This window comes from Echiichthys vipera, assembly GCF_963691815.1.
Source record: "Echiichthys vipera genome assembly, chromosome: 2".
NCBI lineage: Eukaryota > Metazoa > Chordata > Actinopteri > Perciformes > Trachinidae > Echiichthys > Echiichthys vipera.
This window is the reverse complement of record NC_139827.1, coordinates 6,172,346-6,178,345: the sequence shown is the minus strand read 5'-3', so window position 1 is coordinate 6,178,345 and position 6,000 is coordinate 6,172,346.

Genomic DNA, 6,000 nt, shown 5'->3' with positions numbered 1-6,000 from the left:
CTCTCTGTGTGTGTGTGTGTGTGTGTGTGAGAGAGAGAGAGAGAGTGTTTTACATGGCTGGCGTGTGCCGCTCCACACGCTGAACATGCCCCGAGGCCATCATCTCACCTACGGCACTCTTAATGCGGAGCGCTTACCGTGTGTGTGTTTGAACAATATATGCATTTATGCCTCTGCGTGTGTGTGCATGTGTGTTTGTGTGTGTGTGTGTGTTTGTTCTCTAAGCCTTCAGTAATAAGGTTGGCCATGGTGCATCAGAGATAAGGCATTACGCTGTTGACCTCTGACCTCTAGCTCTCTTTAATACGGAAAACCGGTCACTAACACCCAGGAGAGGCCATGTTTAAGAGGCACAAACTGCTTAATGAAATCAGTGCGTGTGTGTGTGTGTGTGTGTGTGTGTGTGTGTGTGTGTGTGTGTGTGTGTGGTAATGGAGCCAGCTTTATAAAGCAGCTGTATTTAAAGTGTTGTCTTGCATTCACAGTTAGCTTTAATAAATGAGGCGTTTGAAGATGATTGAATTAATTTTTTTTAAACAATGAAATAAAAAAATGTCAGCTGTCAGCGTTTTGTTGCCACTTGACACACATCAAAACTCGTCATTTATTCAACCTTCTCTTAGACATAGAAACTGTGATATTTGATAATTAATTTATGTTTAAAGCTTTCTAGATTTCTCAGACTTTCCTCAATCATTGCAGGCAGAGTTGCTGTACTTCAGACTGTTCTCATTCACTGTTTTACGCAGAACTGTGAACAAAGTAATCCACATATCTATTAATTATTATCTGGAGCAAAGAAAGAGATCAGGTAACGTAGTATAAGAACGCTAAGCACAGCGTAGGGAGGAGCGTCAGCGTTAAATACAATGTCATATGTAATGTATGCTGAAAATAGTTTCTGAGTTACACTGATAAAAAAACAATAAAAACCCTGTGATACTATATGTGTGAGAGCACCATAGGACCTGGACATTTATCTACTGTTAGCAGGAGGGAGTCTTTGTGATCTGTGGGGAAGTACCGCTCACAAATAGAGTACAGTGGTTCTCTAGTTTTAGCATTAGGTGAAAATTGAAATCATTTTCAGAAAAGTCATGAAATTGAACTGTTGCTTTGGTCTTTTTGCAGCCTGGTGGTCTGATCATCACACCTATTTCCTATAAAACAATACTAATAATCTGCTGTTTCAGTGTTTATTTTCTAATATATTTGACTGGTTTAAATGGCGTGTATAGTGGCAGCCTATCTGCCACTTTTGCAGGACATAAACGTTTCGGTACTCGTGCTTGTCATAAGGCAATGAACTCCAAAACAGATCCAAGAAGGACACGATGGAAGCCGATGTAAAAAGGGAAAAAGTGCTTCGGTTTATTATCTAGATATAATCCACGTTGAACAAAGCAAAACCCAGTCTGTCACCTCAAACTAAGTGACAGTAAAGAGTTTCCTAGGCCTGAAATGACGTTAGCTACGGTCAGAGAAGTGTAGCTCCCGTCCTGCCCTGATCACTTAATAACAAACCCAGACCAGCGCACACATGGCTAATTTTACTACAGATCTCAACGTTACACCGCGCTTTACGGCAGCATCAACTTTTAGTAGCAAGCCAAAATAAGAACATAATAAAATCATAACTACTAAAAGACATTAATTACATAAAAATAAAACAAAAATATCACTTATGATTAGCCACAATACATTAACGCATAATATATATTTACTAATTAGGCACAAAGTGTAAACATAAGCCTGATGTTATGCATGGCTCTAACAACGTGTATCTAAAATCACTGTAACCTCGTCCTTGGCTTCACTGGAAATGAGAACCTATTAAAAAAGTAGGAAATGGAAATAGAAATTAAAATTGTGGAAAAGCTGTCAGTGTGTATCAACTGCAGCACTCGTTGCATCTGACAATTTTATTCTTTCCGGCCCTCTGACGGATTCACGCAGCGACTGACCAACCCTTCTCTCCAGCCTTCTTCTTTTCCATTCTTCACATGTACAATCGTGTGCAACACCACGGATGTCTATAAAAGAGAAACGGTTTAAATGCACTTCCAGCACCAAGGACAGCTCAACATAGAAATAATCCAAACAATGCGCTACTTTGCAGATGTTTGATGCCGGCGAACTTCCAGTTTAGCCACATGCTAACTTGAATAAGGATAAAGTAATTAATAATACTAATAGTGCCGCTCTTCTAGGTTTGTCATATGTTATTGGACTGAAACGATGAAATTCTGATAGTGATACGAGTCATTTCTCAGGGATTGTGATGCTCAAAATATCCATCCACCGTTTTGTAGCCACACCAGTAGGGACAGAGATGGCTACGGCAAAGTACAAGTATAGGTCCACGTATAGCAACATACAAACAAGATATGTGGTATGTAAATAAGAGAAATATGAGTTTGCATCCCCGTGTCTGCGTGGGTTTTCTCCGCGTTCACCGTTTCTCCCACAGTCCAAAGACGTGCAGGTGTTCGGTTCATTGATGACTCTAAAATTGCCCGTAGGTGTGAATGGTTGTCTGTCTCTGTTCGTCTCTATGTGCCCTGTGATAGACTGGCGTCCTGTCCAGGGTGGACCCCGCCTCACGCCTGATGTCAGCTGGGATCAGCTCCAGCCCTCCGTGACCCCGACAGGGACAAGCGAGTGAATGAATGATATGTCTGACAGGGGCCCTACACAACTAGTGAAACATAGCTAATGTTCGAATGTGTGCACCTTTTATCCCCTTTAGTTCTAGTCACTGCATCTCATCCTCCTCCGTTGACCTTTAAATCACCAATTTGACCATTTGAAACTGGTGCTGAGGCATTGTTCAACGTACTCTCATTAACGGGTTCGTAGGATATCTTGCGAAATATGACTTTCTATTTATTATAACACAGAGAAAAGGTGGCCAGAAGTGGACTGTGATGGTTAAGTTTAGGCAACAGAAGGTGACACTTAGGGTGAGGCATCAAAACTACTTGGTTAGGATTAGAAGAAATATCGTGGTTTGGCTTCGTACTTCCAAGACACGGGTGAAAGTCCTACGTTTGGGGACCCATCCGCCACCCCAACCTACCTCCCTATGCGGAGTGTAGCAGATTTCCTTTCTACAGAAATAAATACGTGGATTACACATAAATTACGGTGCATTACTGCTTGTAGTTATATGTACGAACAGTAAATGAGAACAACCTGAAGAGTTGGATGACACTCATCCGTCTCAAGCACATATCAACCTTTAGAGTGTATGACTCGTATTTTTATTTGTTTTAGACTTTAGCTTTTTGTGATATTTACCTCTAAAAATCCTTCTGGATGAATACATTTCTATCTTATCTACTTTAAAGGACCTCACTTCTGCGTTTTTGTTGTTGTGTGTGTCTTTGAGAGTCGTGTGTGTCAGATAGTTAACTGGGTTCGTCCAGGACACTAAAGACATTCTGCAGCCTTTCCTCCACTCCATTAGGCTGTAAGTGGAGGCGGAAGTGTATCAGAAGTGTGTGTGTGCGTGTGTGTGTGTGTGCGCGCTGCATCAATATATATATGTGTGTGTTTGTGTGTTTCTGGTGCGTGGGGTGTCACTTCGGCTGTATTGGGGTCAGGTTGGGAAATATAGAAGCTTCCAGGCACTCAGCACATAATTGAAAATCTATTTCGCTCAAAGTGAGGAGAGGGAAACGAAAGAGTGGAGAACAAATGAAAGAGAGGGAGGAGGAGGAGGAGGAGGAGGAGGAGGGGACAGGTGACCAAATGGTGAAAGGGAGGAGCAGAGACAGAGCAGGGAGGAAGAAAGAGATATAATTTCAAACGGTGGAGGGTGAGGCGGTGGAGGAGGCGGTGGAGGGTGAAGCTTCACTGCCGTCCTAAGTGGATAAAAAGCAAAAGAGACGGCGGAGAGACAGTTCCTTCAGAATCTATTTGTCCTAGTAAAGACTTCTCCCCTGCATTATCCCGTCCCTACTAATCTGTCACAGTGTTTCTCTCTGTGATCTCTTCTTGAGTCTGACTCCCAGGCTGCTGAAATAGATCTATATATATGTATACCACACAGGGCGGCAGTAGCTCAGTCCATAGGTGACTTGGCTGGGAACCGTTGGGTCGCTGGTTCAAGTCCCTGTGTGGTCCATGTATGGAGCGTGGACTGGTGGCTTGAGAGGTGCCAGTTCATCTCCTGGGCACTGCCGAGGTGCTGTTGAGCAAGGCACCGAACCCCCAACTGCTCGGGGCGCTGGTCACTGGCAGCCCCCTCGCTCTAACATCTCTCCTTAATTGCATGTATAGGTCCTGTTTGTGCACGTGTGTATTTTGGGCCTGTGTGTGTGTAACATGTATAATAATAAGATGCGGGATAAATAAATTCTTCTTCTTCTTCTTCTTCTTGTATAGTCCAATATATGTAAAGGACAACGAAAGGGTGATAATAAAGTCTAAACGAAATTTTAAGCGCAGAAATGTCTGAAAATACCTAATTTTTTAGTCATTTTCCTGCTTTTATTGCTATTTATATCCGTTGTTATATTGATATAAAATTGTTATTATCCTGGTTGTCATCCACTGTTTATTTTGTTTTTGTTTCTGCTATTTTCTTCCTTCATTTTGCATAAAAAAAAATATCATGAATGCTTAAAATATTATTGCAATTTAATCTTCTGTTGTTGTTGTTGTTTTAATTAAGATAACAGATGTGTTTATTGTGGTGAACAGATTGTGCCTTTTAAAATGATTTTTCAACAGTGTTTGATATTTAAAATAATAAAGCTTTTAATAAAGAGTCTACACATTCAACCTTTCAATTAGCCAATCTATTTTATTCTGATGCTGTTGAAGGTTTAACAGTAATGCTGTGAATTGACACGATTCTGACTTTTTATATTAATAATAATAATATAATAATAATCTTCAATATATCAGACATGCTGCTGTTGTCACAAGAGGTTTGGAATGGGCCTTAAAACGAGCTTCGTCAAAGCTTCCCTCACTGTAGGCATTATACAAATCCTCATCATCATCATCATCTGCTTCTGTACGCTTCACAATCAGTGAATAACTCACCTGCGTCTTGGTGAACGGCTGACGAATTACATGCTATCGTACTCATAAAGGCGCAGAGAGACGGACGTGAAACCCAAATTTTCTGGTTCTGAAATAAAACCAGAAGAAAAACCTCACGGACATTTGTAAAAATGACATTTACTGAAAATTTAGCCTCAGAAAAGTCCCTTTATCAACACAATGTTATTGCGTGTAGATTAAGACAGTAATACAAATTTGTGCGCGGAAATTTAAAACAATGGCGGTGAAAGGTTCACGTTGGTGTGATGCGGAGGTGGAGTGTTTACTGCAGATTTGGTCGATGAAAAGATTCAAAAACAGTCGACAAGACGCACAAAAACGGGGCACGGGGCACGGGGCACGGGGCAGGGGGCACGGGGCACGGTACGGACGGACAGTGTGAGTGCGCCCTTAGTGACGATCCGAGCCAACAGACCAACCGCTGTCAGCAGCGTCACCAACATGGCGGCGTATTTAGCCCGGGAATGTCTCCACAGACACAGATATTGGAATACTCAACAACAAGTGCTTTCATTAGTGAATCATATGATCAAGCACCAATGTTTTAACTCACTCTTTGATGGACAGTGACTTAAAAGACGATTAAATAGACGATGAATGGGGAGAGCCTTTTAGAAACCTTTAAGTGTGGATCCATATCTATATTCAACGCATGCAGTATACATGTCTAACTGCCTGAGTCTGTTATTCTTCTGTTGATAATTGATAATAAAAGACAAGAGCACAAGTGCATCTCTATCAAGTGCAAAAACATCTCTCATAACATGATGACAGATCCATATTCCTGCATATTATTATATATTTTAATTAAAATGTACCTGTCAGACATGGAAACACCAGTGATCATTGTAGAGCTCAGTTGTTCTTTGATCCTTTTCTTAATGAATAAAACTCATTTTTTTATCGATCCACTTCTTTACAACT